Below are 15,480 nucleotides of genomic sequence, written 5' to 3'. Positions count from 1 at the left end.
AACCAACGCTCACAAACAGCGTGACCTATGCGTTCCATCGCTCTTCTTTCATCCTCTCATTTCAGAGCCAGTTTATTAAAAACAAACCCTAACCTCTTCAGACAAGCTCCATCTCAGCTGCACCTAAAGCAAGTAGGCGCCTGCTCTCCCATCCCAGCAGAGCTGTCTCTTCCATACGCACACAGAGCAGAAACTAAGTGGATTACAGAAATTAGAAGAAATCCTGAAAAAAACTTAGTGGTTTGGAAGAAATTAAATACAGTGACTTTCTGTGCCTAGGTACAACCTATTCCTGCCTCCACAGCCATGGAAGTTTTGCTGTAAATCTCAGTGGAAATGCGAAAGGCTGTTTACCCGGCTCTGCTTTCTCTATGCCTTTCTGTTTTCCCATCATGTCTGGAGCATTCAGGCACCTTCGCATCATGACATTGTCCCCATGCAAAGCAACTAAACAAGTTAACAGAAACAACTTTCCGGCGTCCTGAAAACAACTGCTTTTCCCCCCTCCTGGTCCCAGCCAGACCTACTTAAACTCTAGCACGTGCAGCCAGCCTGCAGTGGGGCACCACATGCTGAGCACGGGGATGCTTTGCAGCCTGGAATAATTTCATATTAACCATGAAAACACAAAGGATTTCTTCTCCCTTATTTGAGGACACATAAAGGTCTTGCATGCCAGGGTGTATCATATAAGCCAGGGTAAAATTTCATTGAGGGTTTGAGTATTTTCCAAGGCTGCCTCCCCTAATCAAAGCTACTTACCTTTATTGCCTTAACTGTAAATCAACTGAATTTAAAATAAGTCTCTTCAATAACTCAGGTTCTTTTGAAATTATCTTATTCACACCACACACAAGCAAGTATACAATACATATTACTACTGTCACCATTCCAGTTTTTCCTCCATCAGTTTTAATCGGTTTTATTTTAAATATAAAAGCTTGTTTCCTTTTTACTTTTTGTACGAATAACCAAGAAAAATCAAGACTTAAGAGAAACTGTGGCATTCGAAGATTATGAATAGGAGTGTAGAATATAATGGCCAACAGCAAGAATATTTGAAATTGATACCAACGGGTCCTGTCCTGTCCCTTGTCCTTCACTTTTGTTACTTGACATTGTTTCACTGTGTAATTTCTTAGAAAAATCCCAAACTAAACTCCTCAGTATGGAAAAAGATTTCACATTACACTTTGATCCATACAGCAGCAACTTCCCATTCCATGCTTTGTTTAAAAGCTGTGAGCAGTTCTTTAATTTTGTTTTTGAGAAGGATCTAAGTATTAAAAAGACAAAAGATTCCCAGAGTCACGTCAGAATGTTAGTTACACTTGTGAACAAAACTCTCTTCCCAAATGAGTAGGGCATCTTTTAGCACCTGGAAGCAAACGAATGAACGAAAGCAGATGAGCAGTAACCGCTTGCCTCGATGGCAAGTGAAAACTTGACCTCTGGTGGCTTCACACTTTCGTCTCGAGAATAATCCATACCTCCAGAGATAGCAGCTTGGGCAGAAGACATCTCACAAAGACCTAGTGCTCGTAGCTGTTGTTACACAGAAGCAGGCAGAACAAGAAGCAGCATGCATTTCTGGGTGGAATGGATGTACTTAACTGGTACACCTGACTAGCTAGGAGTGACGGAGTCTCTCTCCAGCAAAGGCCTCCTACACTACAAACAGTTTAAACTGCTGCCAAAGGAAGAGCTGCTGCCCCTCCTTACCTCCAGCAACCCACTCTTGCTTGCTTGACACCCCTTCCTTTGTGGCCGCCAAAGTGCTTGTGTGGCTGAACAGCAGTCTGGATCTGGGATCTGACCTTCTTCCAAGGAAAAAGAAAGAAACAACAACAAAAAAAAAGAGGCACCTAAGCCCAACCTTTCTGCTAAGCTGCTTTAAGGGGAATCAGCTCCAGTCTCACGCAGCCCCGTGCTGGGGGGTGAGCAGGACGGGGAACAGGCAGAGCACGCAAGTGGGGCAGCAGGATGCCCCTGTTCAGCGACAGCCATAGTAAATGAAAACCATAATTTTACCATCTTATTTATGTTTCCCTTTGGCAAAACAGAGAACACAAAGTCACAGTGATATACATATGACTCCGCAACCTTTCAACCTCTGTCACCCACCCAATCACCAAGTTCTCCTGTAGAGCAGCCACACAACTTCTCGTGGCCGGGCATAGAAAGCACTGGGACCACAAGCAAGGCCATAGCCTCTCCCTGCCACGACCTCTGCGAGCATGGAGCCGGGGAGGGGAGCTGCCTGCTTCTCTCCTGCAGGGAGAGGCTGAGCAAAGCTGCTGACAGCTTCAGCACCGAAGCCCTGGGGAGGAGGATCTGGGGAGCAGCTGCTCCAGCCATGCTCCGTTTCCCTAACAGCACCCTCCAACATGGCTAATCCCCCCCGCTGCCCATCAGCTGGCTCCAGCCCACGGCAGGCATATGCCCCAGGGCAGCACACCCTGCCCTCCGGCCAGCCCCGAGCACCCCCAGGTGCTGTAAGCCACCTCCTCGCCCAGGCAGAGAGGTACGTGCCGACGCACCGCCCAGGGCTTGGGTTTCCAAAAAAACAAACCCAGCACCTTGCACCTGCTCAGCCTGAGCCACCGCAGCACATTATCTTACTTAGCAAGCAGCTTGCCATGAACAAAGTTGATTTTTAAAAACTGAAGATAAACAACACTGATTTTTTCTTTTTGTGGCATCTCGAATCTCAAAATTAGATTTTTAGCTTATATAAAACTCAAGGCGACTGTGCTTCAGACAAGCTTATCACACAGCTTCTATTACAGAACATTTTAAAACCGTTTAAGTGACCGCAACAGAAGAGATATCAAAGCAGACCTTCGACATCTTCAGTTCCACAGAGTCCAAAGTGCCGCAGTCGCTCCCATGACGGGTGCCAACGCAACCCCCGGGCAGGAGAACAGCGACCGCCGCCGGTCCTGCTCTCTGTCCCAGGCAAAGCCACAGCTTCCCAAAGGTGACTGACTCGGAAGAGAGGAAATCTGTGATAAACAGCTTTGGGGTTTGGTCACTTTTCCCATCTATATATCTATTTACATTTTTGTGTGTGAGGGAGGTCTGAAAAGTAGGTTCTGGCAGTGAGAACACTTGTATGGGCCACTGGGCTGGTGAATGAGAAAACCTGTACAAAAAGTAACTGAGTGTGCAACAAGCCATCAAATGAGTTGCAGCAATGAAAGAAACATTCAGAAAAACGAGTGAAGTGTTATGCTTCTGAAAACCAGCAAAATACCATACTTTTTTCCCTTTATGGGGTGGTTTTCATTATTTATCTGATGAAAATTATTTTGTAATATCTTAATTTTAAAAAAAAAATTATTTAATCCAGACTTGTTTCGAATAGCCATCCTGGTTTAACTCCAACTTGCACAGAACACCAACAACGTAAAATATCAAGGACAGGTGTTTTGCATCTCATTTTATTTTGCTTGGTCAATTTGTGGAGACCCATTATCTAAACTTCAAAACCGAAGGCATCAAAGCAGAAGAACGGACTGCAGAATCGCACAGATCAGTTGCCTGCCTTCTGTTCTGCACAAGATTGCTACGCCAATAATTCCCTGTTAAAAGCCCTGGAAAGCTATGTACAGTTTCTTGCACTAAATCCTGTTTTAAATCCTAAAACGCAAAGTCTAGCTTGGTCAGACTCTCTCGAAATAGATACCATGGATATAATTTCTGAAAGCTACCCGCTATTAGCATCAGGCTAGACTACTATTTACTTTCATTCTGTTTTTTTCAAGCCCATCTGCCTTGGCTTGAATATAAAATTTTGGCTGAGGAACCATTCTCTCAAGCTGCAAATAATTAAAGTCAAGGGTACTGTGATAAAACCAACAAGCAGTAATTACACTGATTGGAAAAAAAAGCTGTTTGAATATGGTTTTATATTACTTTAAAATAGCCACTATTTCCCTAAGAACAAAGCTTTAGTTAGGGTAATGAAATTATATCTATTAAAAAGAAAGTTAAAATAAAATGTTTTGTATACATAATAACGTAATCTATGCAGTTATTTCCACTCCTTATTTACTCAAGGGCCTTGCCATGAATAGCAATGTATACATGAATTAAGCAGCAGCAGAAGAGTCTAAGCTTCCCATATTTTCCAGTGGAGCATTTAATGGTAATCTGTCCCATGCTGCTACACTACGCACATATGGGATCGGAAAGTGCAACTGAAGCAATCTAAGGCATCACCCAACCGGAGCAGGGCTTTTCCTTGCAATATGCTTTTACTCTGTGACACTCACCACATGACAAACGGCTTCTTTCGGAGCAGAGCAGAACTTGGCACAGTGGGGTGTGGTGGGTCCCCCCTCCCCCCCTTTTTTTTTAAATTTAATTAAAAACACCCGAAGAAATAAATACAAAAAGTGAAGAGACAGGAGACACATACTGACACTATGATGCACTGCACAGCTACCAAGTGCTTTTTATTCTGAAGGTTTACAACTTAGGTTTTAATCTTCAGGCAAAATACACTATCAGCCATCTTCCACACCAGCAGCGACCCATGCCCCTCCACATCAGGGTGTGAGCGGGCATATAGATACAACCTCCTTGTTCCACAGGAAAGTTTCCTTACAATTTTATTCTTCCCCAGACCTCAGCATTCCCATATCCAACTGTGATAATATTTCATCAGCCATGCTGCTGAAGTATTTCCAACTTGGTATTCAACACAGCCAAACTAGTGTTCTGCCTACACTGAGCAGGCAAACCCAGCCTGCTGCCCACTCCGGCAGGATGTCTCACGAGGACTTGGCAGAAACAGGCATTCTCTAAAGTTTTGAAGACTCTCCCATTTTGTTTTGAAGCAGCTTGATTAACGATCACAGGAAATGACAGCATCAGCCTGGTTCCTAGCTTGGTCTGTGTAATAAAACAGTCCCTTAAGGAGCTGTGAGGCATTGAACAATTTTGTGTACTAAGCTTCATTTTTCCTTCCTTCAGGCAAAAACAAGATAATGAAAATTCTTCATGAAGTTGTGCCATCACAATGATGCAAACAAAATGAATAAGTAAATAGATGCCTGGGTGGGTGAAATGCTCTATCTGGTGAGTCTGAATACAAACTCAAAAAACTTCAAAGATACTTTAAAGAAAAGGGAGTTGCAGTATTCAATATGCTAATGCCGCTCCACTGACATGCAAAGAAAGGCAGGGGGGAGCAGAAGAGGAGGGGCCCATCTAGCCTTCCTCCTCCACTAAGGAATGAAATACTTAATACAAATAATTTGCTTTCACAAGTAGACCTGCAAGTAACACAATGAATTATGTCCTTCCCATGGTGCTCACACGTTAACTTACAAATATCACGTTAAGGCTGCACATTCAGTATCTGACAGTCAACCCATGACTGCCAAGCAGATGAGAACAGGTGCATTACTCCGGTGTCTGAAAATACAAGTGAGGTAAAGAGGAAAAAGGAACTCAGGTTTCTAACTTCAAGTTGTGATACCCCCAAATCCTACTTGCTAACACTATCAACAATCAACTCTTCAGACAACAGTCTGGCTCTCCAAAACAATTCTTAAAAACTTCCTCTAAAATCCATCTTCAAGGCACCAAATCTCAAGCTTTGTTTTGTTAAATCCACCCCTTTCGTAAGTACAGTTCTCTACTATTTTCCTTTTTCAGCAGAGGAGAGCAGCCATTTAACAAAACAAAACAAAACAACAAAAAAAGGAATAGAGTTAATGAATGAGAGCTGTGCTACACACCAGTCTGCTGATTTCGTATCTTTAACAAATCCAGCGGCTCTCACGGCAAAGATTTATACACTGCTATTCTTCACTTTTTCTCACTCTCCACGCACACACCCACGCACCCAGATATGCACACACAACGCGCATGGATATTTGCAAAATACTGTGAAGAATACCAAAGAACAAACCTTTGCCGTGAGATCTGCTGGATTGTTGACTGCTCTCTCTCCATGCTCTTTCTTCCCTTCTTTATTAACCAGGGAAGACTCAGAATAAAACACTGGAGAAGTTACGGGGAAGGCAGACTGTATGCCCTGCTTGTGAAGATATGAGCGGACATGACAAGCCTGTAAACACAGTCCTGTAGGACTTAAAAATCATGGTTTGATTAAAATTTCATAATCTTAAAATGGAAAAAAAAAATCGTGCAGTATTTATAAAGTGAGAAAATTACCAAAATTAGATGTGGCAATACAAATATAGTTTTACCCTAAGCAATGCCTATTTCATTATTAGGAATTTTCACGTTATTTTTAAATCCTTAAAGGGTTATCAACGTTAAGGCTGTCTGCAGTTCAGTTCACTTGAACAATGACACACGCAGCTTGGTTTTCCAGATCTTATGCAATTCTGTTAAATTTGATTTTGAAACACAGCAGGGAAATTTTTAATGGGGAAAAGAACTGTTTTCACAAAAGGAAAATTTGGAAATAACAACTTCATCCTCGAGAAAAACAACTCCCACTAAGCCCAGAAACAAGTCGGCAATTTCTTCTAGATAGATCTAATGTGCGTAGATCACATGGCACAGGAACATGAAACTGCTATTAACCTGTTAGTTACAAAACAAAGCACAGTAATTTACATCAATGTAACAAAAGTACAAAAGTTGATTACCTCCTCTGTTCATGGGGATTCAACTTGCATTGAGACTTAATGGATTTTTTCCAAAGACCACAAATGATAAGATACCCGGTATCTCACGGCTCGCATACATTTTTGTGGTTTAGATAACCAATAAATGGGTGGCAAATCCCTAGAGCTGCAGCTCCGGAGGAAAAATAATGCCGTTTGTCTTAAAAGCTTTTTAAAACAAAACTTCCAAACAGCAGAGCACACTACCTTTAATTTCTAGAAGCCACTTTGGACACATTCAAATAGATTAGGAAATTTCCTGAACAAAAGACTGGAATTTTTAATCCTCTCGCAGTCAGACAGCAAATCTGCACCATATTAACCACAAAAAAGGAATTATTTACATTATGCAGCTCTAAACTTTATTTTCAATAAAAGATTTCACTAATACATATCAAAAAGTCATATATCTACCACCAGACGCTACCAGGAAATTAATCCATAGTTCTATTAGAGAAACTGTTTCAGTACTCAACTTTCACCACAATTTTATTAAAAAGGTTGTGACTATGTTAAATTTACTTATTTCTTTTGTTATTTTGCATTAGAGGCAGCCATGGTATTTATCACAGTGCAATCAGTTCTCAGAACATCTGTAGCTATTTGTGTCTTAGCAACAACAGTTGCTAGAGTAACCTGCTCAAAAAATTAAAGAATAAAGTACTGGACATTCGAGATTTTTTTACTGGGGAAAAAAACAGTTTAAATGATGGTGTTCAACGCTCAGCTGCTCAGCAAGAGCCACTGCTTTTAATTAAGTGGATTTATTAATCCATTTGCTTCACGCAGCATCAGTCCTGCTGGCAGAGGCAGGTGGGTGCACAGAAACACCCTACTGGGTCAGACAAATGGTCCCTCTTGCCCAGCCCCAGTGTGCTGTCTCCAACAGCAGCAACAGCAGATGCCACCAACAGGGAGAGCGTGAGCCTGGCCACTCTCCACCACCCCCTACACGCCCCTCCAGCAGCCACAAGCATGGGACCACAGAGGGGACATCCCTGCCTCATGCTCCAGCATCCACTCATGGACCTGTTTCCCACAAATTTGTCTGGTTCCTCTCTGAACCAGCTGCGGTCAGCAGCTCCCACAGCCTCCCGGGGCAGCTCACGACCTGCCGCATCAAGAACTTCTCAGCTCTTTTACATGAACGAATTTCCAAGTGCCTTGAGCCCTAGTATGGCAGGATTGGGCAAGCAGCTCTGCTTTCAGCACGTCCCCTGCCTTCAGGATTTTGTGAACTGTAATTATGTTCTCTCCCCAAATCAGTCCCAGGCTTCAGCTTCTCCTCACAATGCATCTGCTCCATCCCCTACGATCACTGCTCCCCTCTCTGCTCCCTCTTGAGATGCAGTGACCAGAGCTGCACATAGTATACGAGATATGGCTGCAACCACAGTTTACTGCTCTGCAGTAAACATAATGTCTCTGTTGTTTTCAACACCGTTCCTAATGACAGCCATCGTTGGCTTTTTGTTTGGCTGCAGTTTACACTGAGTAATCATTTCAATGAACTGTCCCTGTCCCCAGGTTCTCCTCCTGGAGCCGTAACTGGCTGTTCTGAGTTCAGCCGTACATAGACATGCTTTAGATTGCTTTCCCTAAATTAAGGGTAATTCATCTAGGGGAAAGCAATCTAAACCATATTTATGTTAATTAACTTAAGTTCTCATAAATTCATCTACACTGAAGCTCTTCGGCCACCTTTTTGATCACTCAGTTTGGTGATATCCTTCCACCTTTGGTGTGACTTTTTATGACTCAAAAGTTCAGTAACATCAGTAAACTTGGGGATTTCACTGGGCATTCATTTCTCGAGATCACTGGTGAAAATGCTGGACAAAACCAGTCTAAGCACCAACATTAAGGGTACTACAGTGCTGTCTCTTCTCCAGCCTTTGAAGTGATCACTAAGCCCTGTCCTCTGCTCCCTGGGCTTGCTCATTGAGTTAGAGGGCTTTTAACTAGGTTTCTCAGGGAAGACCCACCAAGTAGGGGATAACACACGTAAGACAGGGTGACAAAAATTCTCAGATGAACCAGCTCTGCTACGGGATGATAGATAGACCTCTAACGATATTGCACAGTCAGAGTAAGAAGGGTGTCCACTACAGATCCTCTGTCGAGAATTGAATGAAGGCTTCTTTAAACAGCTGGAAGAAACCTAGTGATTGCAGACTACAGTTTGCAAGAGGGACTTTAACCACCCCAATATCCACTGTGAGGGCAACGTGGTGGGGTGAACAAAAGTCAGGTTTCTCAATGCAAAGATAATTTTTTTATGTGGTGATGTGACATGGTAAGAGTTCAAGATCCCAGGAGAAGTGAAGATGAAACTTACAAAATAAATAGTCAGATTACAGTTTGTTCAGGAGACTGACCTGATAGGTACGGTACGACAGTAGGGCCTGAAGGAGCAATGCAGCCCAGGAGAGATGGCTGATCCTCAAGGACAGCTTCCCCCCAAGAACAGTCCATCCCTACGTGCAGAAGAATGAGCAGATGCAGAAGGAGGACCGTTTGGCTGGACAGTGAACTTCTGACTAAGCTCAAAAAGGAAGCATACAGGAGGTCAAGCAAAGACCAAATACATTTGAGGAATTCACCAGAACTGATGAAGCATGCAGAGTTCAGAAGCTTGGCTGGCTCAAATCTGGCAGGGGATGCAAAGGGCAACAAGAAGGGCTTCTAGGGCTCCTGCAAGCACACTGGCAGCAAAAGACGAAGAAAATAATTGGTCAGATGCTGAGCAGGGCAGGCGATCAACTGACCAAGGGCACAGGAAAGGCTGACATATTCAAGGTCTTCCTTGCTTCAGGCTTTACTGTCAAGGTCTGCTCTCAGGCCTCCCAAGTCCTTGTGCCTCGTGGCAGAAAGTGCCACCTGTCAGGGCCCCCAGCAAATACCCCCCCTCCTGGGGGTTTGGTTACCTGGGCTCAGGGCCAAGATAGTACAGCTGGTGACCTTGGGGACAGCTTTTCCAGAAAGCTCTACTGGAGGCTTCAGCGAAGGTCTCCACTCCCTGCCTCAGGAGCTGCTTTTAAGCTGCACCTCTCACCTTTGGCACCTGCCTAAGCTACAGACTTGACTTCCCAGCTTGGCCTCAAAGCTGCCTCACCATGGGTCCATCTGCCAACCCGGGCTCTTGCCTTAACCCAGCTACCGACCATCACCCAGCTTGCCCTGCTCACCCTGTGGGTCCTGAGGGACTCTACCCTTGCTGGTGAGGCCACTGCTGCTGCCTGCCTTGCTACCACACTTAGCATCCCATCCCTTAGGGACTAGTGCATCCCTGCTGCTCCCAGACACTAACAATGGTACAGAAAGATGAAGTTAGAGATTGCCTTAAGAAAACTGGACATACACAACTCCGTAAGACCAAATAGGATGGAGAAGGAGCTGCTTTCTATCATTTTTGAAAGGTCATATCAATCCGGGAGGTGACTGATGACTGCAAAAGGGCAAATGTCACTTTCAGGACAGGCAATAAGGGAGATACAGGCCAGTCAGACTTGCCTTGGTGTCTCAGGGGACTGTGGAGCAAATCCACACGGAGACCATTCGCACACGTATGAAGAACAAGAAAGCGATTGGGAACAAGCATGGATCTACCAAAGGCAAATGGTGCCCGGCCAACCCGACTGCCCTTTCTGAAGCAATGATTTGCTCTGTGGAGTAAGAGAGCTATAACTATTCTGTATCTCATTTTAGTAATGCAGAGTCCTTCAGCATTCTTGCAGCCACACTGGGCAGGTATAAACTATGGACAGACTACATGGTGGATGAAAAATTGTCTGGACTGCCAGGTTCAAAGAACTGTGATTACAGGTCTACAATCTAACTAGTGGCTGGTAACAAGAAGCCACCTACAAGAGCTGATAGTAGACACAATATTAACATCTTCATCATAACCAGTGCAACAGTACAGAACACCCCTTCAAAAAAAATCTGTGGATAAGAGCAAACTGGGGCAGTGCAGTCCAAAAGCCTGAAAAGCAGAACTGCAATTCAGATGGACTGTGACATGCTGGAAGAATGGGCTGTCAGGAACCTCATAAAGTTCCACAAGGGCAAGTGCTATGTGCTGCTCTAGGGATGGAGCAACCCCATGCAACAGGACAGGCTGGGAACAAACTGAGAGGTCACAGTTCTGCAGGAATGAAACTGGAGATCCTGGTGGGCAGGAAGTTCAACATGAGTCAGCCATGAGTCCTGGCAGCAACAAAGGCTTGTCTCAAGCTACGCTAAAAAGATACCATAGAAAAGACAGAGCCAGACTCATCTCGAGTGACTAGAGAAAAATGATTAATGGTCATAAATTGCAACAAGGAAAATTCCAGTTTGACATAAGGAAAAATTTATTCACCTTGTGAGTGGTCTGCAGTGGAAGAGTGACCCACAGGGGTGGTGAAATGTCCACCCTTGCACATTTGCAAAACCCCAGTGGACAAGACCCTGAAAAACCTACCTCCTGTGAGCAGGAGACTAAAGGAGGCCACATCATGAGGTACCCTGCAGTCCAAATCTATGCTTTCACCAGCTTTCCACTGAGAGGGAACCTCTCCTCCAAGCCTGGGGAAACTTAGCTCCTTTCATACAACTTTGTCAAATGTTTTCTAAAAATTTGATTATACCTGTTGCTTCCCTCTACCCATGCACGGAGAACTCCAGTACATTGACAAGGTGGAATTTCCCTTTACAGAAGCCATGCTGACTCTTTTCCAATGGACTGTATTTTCCAGTAAGCAGTGATTTTGTCCTTTATAACTCTATCATCTTACTGCTGCTGGAAGTCAGCCACCTGTATGGTGTTCCCAGAATGTTCTCTAGAGCCCATCTTTAGCAGTAACACTGACAACACGGAATTCATTGAGCTTCTATGTTATGCCTTACCATCCCCAGGTGCATGTTCCACCACCCTTGGTCACCAAGCAGTCCCACACAATTACTACCTGGATTCCTGGTCTTGATGGATTTAGAGAATGTATTACTACTGGTTTGAGCCTTCGGTGCAAGGTGCTCTGCAACTTCCTTTTCACCCTTTTTAACTCTCCTTTTACATTTCACCTGCCATGCTACAGATTTTCCTGTTCTCACCCACCATGCTTTCAATTTTTTAAACGCTCATCTTTTCCCCATGATGGCTTTTTAGCTTTCCCATTGAGCCACGCAGGGATTTTTTTGGAGGGGACCAATTTGTTCACTTTCAAACGGTATATCTTGGCTTCTGACACAGTATTTTTTAAACAGACACAAAGATCCCTGTAGGCTGCTCACTTTTTGGGCAGATCTTTTTATGGTTTGGGAGATTTTTAAACTACTTGATTCATTTTTAGGTATTCTAATTTCTTGAAACTGAATATCCATGTGATGGATTTATTTTGTCTGCTGTCCCCTTCTACTCAGTTATATCCAATTGTACTGTGGTTCCTATAAGCCATCCCACTACTAGCTTAAAGTAGGTCCTATGCACCACGACACTCCAAAAAGCAGCTTCTCTTGCTAGTTTAAACATGATTGCTGTAGGAAGCAGTCATTTATTGAGTTAGAAGAATGTTCTCTCTCCCTCGCCTCCTGATGAGGCACAGAACTGGTCTCTGTCCCACTATAACTCTCCCAAATTTGCAGCTTCTCTGATCTGACTTAATAGCTCCTGATCACCATCACTGCCCTGATCCAAGGGTTGCCGGTGTAATCCTAGTGGTACATTTAAGGTCTAGGGTTTCCACCCATGCAGACCCAATAGTGCTTCTCTTTTCCTGTATTTGTAATGCTGTTACCCTTTATAAAAATCCTTCATGCACAGTGCCCATCTCCCACTCTATACCCTACCCCATCATTTCTGTACAGTTGGTACCCTGGGCATTACCACATCCCTGCAAAAGTCTCCTTCCACCGTACCTCAGAGATGCTTGTTACAGCACGGATAGCATAACCATGGGGTTAGCTGCCCATAATCACCATCAAAAGAACATCCCTAATCACACTTAAAATAATTGATATGATTACAATATCTACAACTAGTTAATACTACTGTGTCACAAATCACCCAAACCAAGAATGAACACATTCCATTTGGAATTCAATGACCCCAAAACTTACAATTGCCATTACAGTACTATCAACAGGTATCAAACAAATGCAGACTTAGATGGTAAAAGATTCGCTGCTTCTTGCTACAGCTCCCTGGCAAAATCCTCTTCCATCTCTGCTCTTGGCAAGTCAGTCAAGTTTCAAATAAGAATCAACATCTCGCAAATGGAAGCATCATCTCCTCTGCTAGGTACAATTTTGGCAAAGAAACGTCTGATGTCTTTTTTTCCAAATCTACCCTAAAGGTCCCATTTCTCCCAATTCTCTTTCTTTCATGTTAGTTCAGGTCCTCTTCAATATGAATCATAATTAACATGTACTACCAGTGACCAACTCACATGCAACCTAAGAATCTCTGAGCTGATCCCGAGTACGTTGTGCATTATTTTTTATAAAAGCGAAGGGGCTGTTATTTTATTTACCAGGAGTGCTTATAACTTACCTATGCTCCAGACTAGGACGATCAGTTAAAAAGCTACATTCAAACGCACAAAAATAGTACAAAGCTTCCACTCAAGCCTCAAAAGATCTTGCAGCCAAGACAACAAAACTTTCACAGTAAAACACAGATTCATATTTCCTTTCTCTTTCCTGTTCTCCTTCCATCTATTCCCATTTCCTTTTTTCTCTTTCATGCCATTATTTGAGTTATCCAACTGCCAGTCTAGTCCTTACATGACTTTTCATATTTAGCCCATACAATATTTTCAGTTCAAGAGTACTCAAATATATTAACTTCTAAAAACAATGACTCATTCCAATCAACAACTGTCTTCTCCAGAAAACAAAAATATACTTCTAGACAACAAAATTGTGGTGGTGAAAGCTTTCAGTCTTTGGACCTGTCCTACTTGAAACTTTTTCTTTACTATAGAGAAAGATAGCTTTTGCTCCCTGCATTCTTCCAAGTCTTCTAAATGTAGAAAAGCAGTGCATTCAGTAACCCAACGTGGATTACAACTCACTATCGCAATTAGTGAACCTCTGAGTTCATTCACAAGCAGCAACACCACAGGGTCACCAAATGCGTGTTCATCTTCTGCTACATACACAGAAAAATCAGCTGAAGGCCCTGAAAGGAGTAGGAGGACACATACCAAAGATATGGACAAAGGAAACACAGTGGGAAAGGTCTGACATTTTAATAACATAAGAAGCCTTGTTTGAGATTGCTCTTGATCCACAGGGGTCTCAGTCAAACTATTTTACCAGATTCAGCCAAATGGCAACGACACATATTACAAAGAGCAAGAAAACAGTCAACAGGGGTTGATGGAGGGCCACCAAGGTTTTTTGGTAGTGGGTTGGGGGGGGGGGGGGTAAACGTACTGCGTTTCCTGAATTACAGCTGGGGGGGGGGGGGGGGGGGAAGAGGAGGTGAGATAAAGAAAAGCATGAGACTTCAGGGTTCACACAGCTGTGGTCACAAGAAGAGACTCAAACTTTGTGTCTGCACCTTTCCACTGTGTGTGTTTTTCTCTGGTGAGAAAAAAACAAAAACTTAAAAAAACCAAACCAAACAAAACAAAGAGAATTAATTACACTGCTTCAGGCATCATGTCAACCAGGTCCTCCAGCCTTCTGGTATGTGCAAGTGTTGCTTGATTCCAGGAGGAAAAAAACAAGATCATGTAGATACCTTCACTGATAGAAATACATTTTCTTCAGACTTTTTCACTGAGAATTAATCCCTAAGCAGACAACAAATAAATCCTAGCAAAAATAGTGCTGTATATTCTGAAGTTTCTGATGATTGCAGAAAATCTAGAATGCAAAACAAATGCAGACAGATGAATGACCAGGGCATTGTTTTACTAAGATATTTGTAATTAATTGAGTTGTGGCAAGTGATAATATTGTGCATTTTAATTTTAGCTGACACCAGTTGCAAAGTGAATCACATTATGCAAACTACCGCATTTGTAATCAAAGACTGTTTAACCCTACGCTCCGTTAAGTTACAGTCAGTTTTATTTGACAGCTGGGGCGGGCAAGGAATGCAGGCACAGCTCATTTTCGCAGCTCTCAGAGCCCTGGCAGCTCTGTCACCTATGACCGTGTGCCCATCCCCAGGGAAGCCAGGGGCCCAAGAGAGTGACTAACAGGGCTGAAGTTTCGGCAGAACCAACAGGATGAGGCACGCCTTCAGGCTAAACGGAGCCCAAGGAATTAGTACCTTCTTGCTTACCATATGTAACAGGTAACCTTTGAGAAAGAATAGTATTTTCTGCTGCCTTTTAGCTTCAAAATCTGTCAACATCAAGACATTCCCCAAAGGGCAGTCATCTTTGACTCACGAGTCTGCCAAAAACTCTCTCAAACTAGTCCACTTTTTACTTCCCTTGTTGGAAAAAGAAGCTGCGTGACATACACTAGATTCTGGTAGTAGTTCAGCGAGAACTAACGCTTTCAGTAGAGACCAATTATACATGTTTTTTATAACAGCATCCACAAAAAAGGTAATTTCATTCAGAGATTAGAGAAACTTACTCAACAACTTGGCGCTGTTTTTTCTTAGAGCATACAGAATTTAACTAGCATAAAGTTAAATTCTTTAGGTCCTGGAAAGCTACTACATAGATTAATAATTCAGAGAACTGTCAAACTACTTTTGCTATCTTATTTGAAAATGCTGAGAGCAGTGGTATCATTGACTCATGGGGACTTTTTGGCTTTCTTCAGGTCAGGCAAGAGTGAGTATTTTGTAACTTCTTTTTTTTTTAAGCCAGAAGAATTAATT

At 43.1% G+C, this 15,480-nt stretch overlaps 1 protein-coding gene across 4 annotated transcripts in view; it reads right to left on the bottom strand.

The window, feature by feature from the left end:
• The window catches only part of EYA3 (EYA transcriptional coactivator and phosphatase 3), a 60,534-nt gene that overhangs the window by 41,035 nt on the left and 4,019 nt on the right, over positions 1–15,480 (bottom strand). The window lies entirely within an intron of this gene.

Source organism: Ciconia boyciana, chromosome 21 (assembly GCF_034638445.1).
Source record: "Ciconia boyciana chromosome 21, ASM3463844v1, whole genome shotgun sequence".
Lineage (NCBI taxonomy): Eukaryota > Metazoa > Chordata > Aves > Ciconiiformes > Ciconiidae > Ciconia > Ciconia boyciana.
Note: the sequence above shows the minus strand (reverse complement) of the source record. Positions and strands in the feature narration are given on the sequence as shown.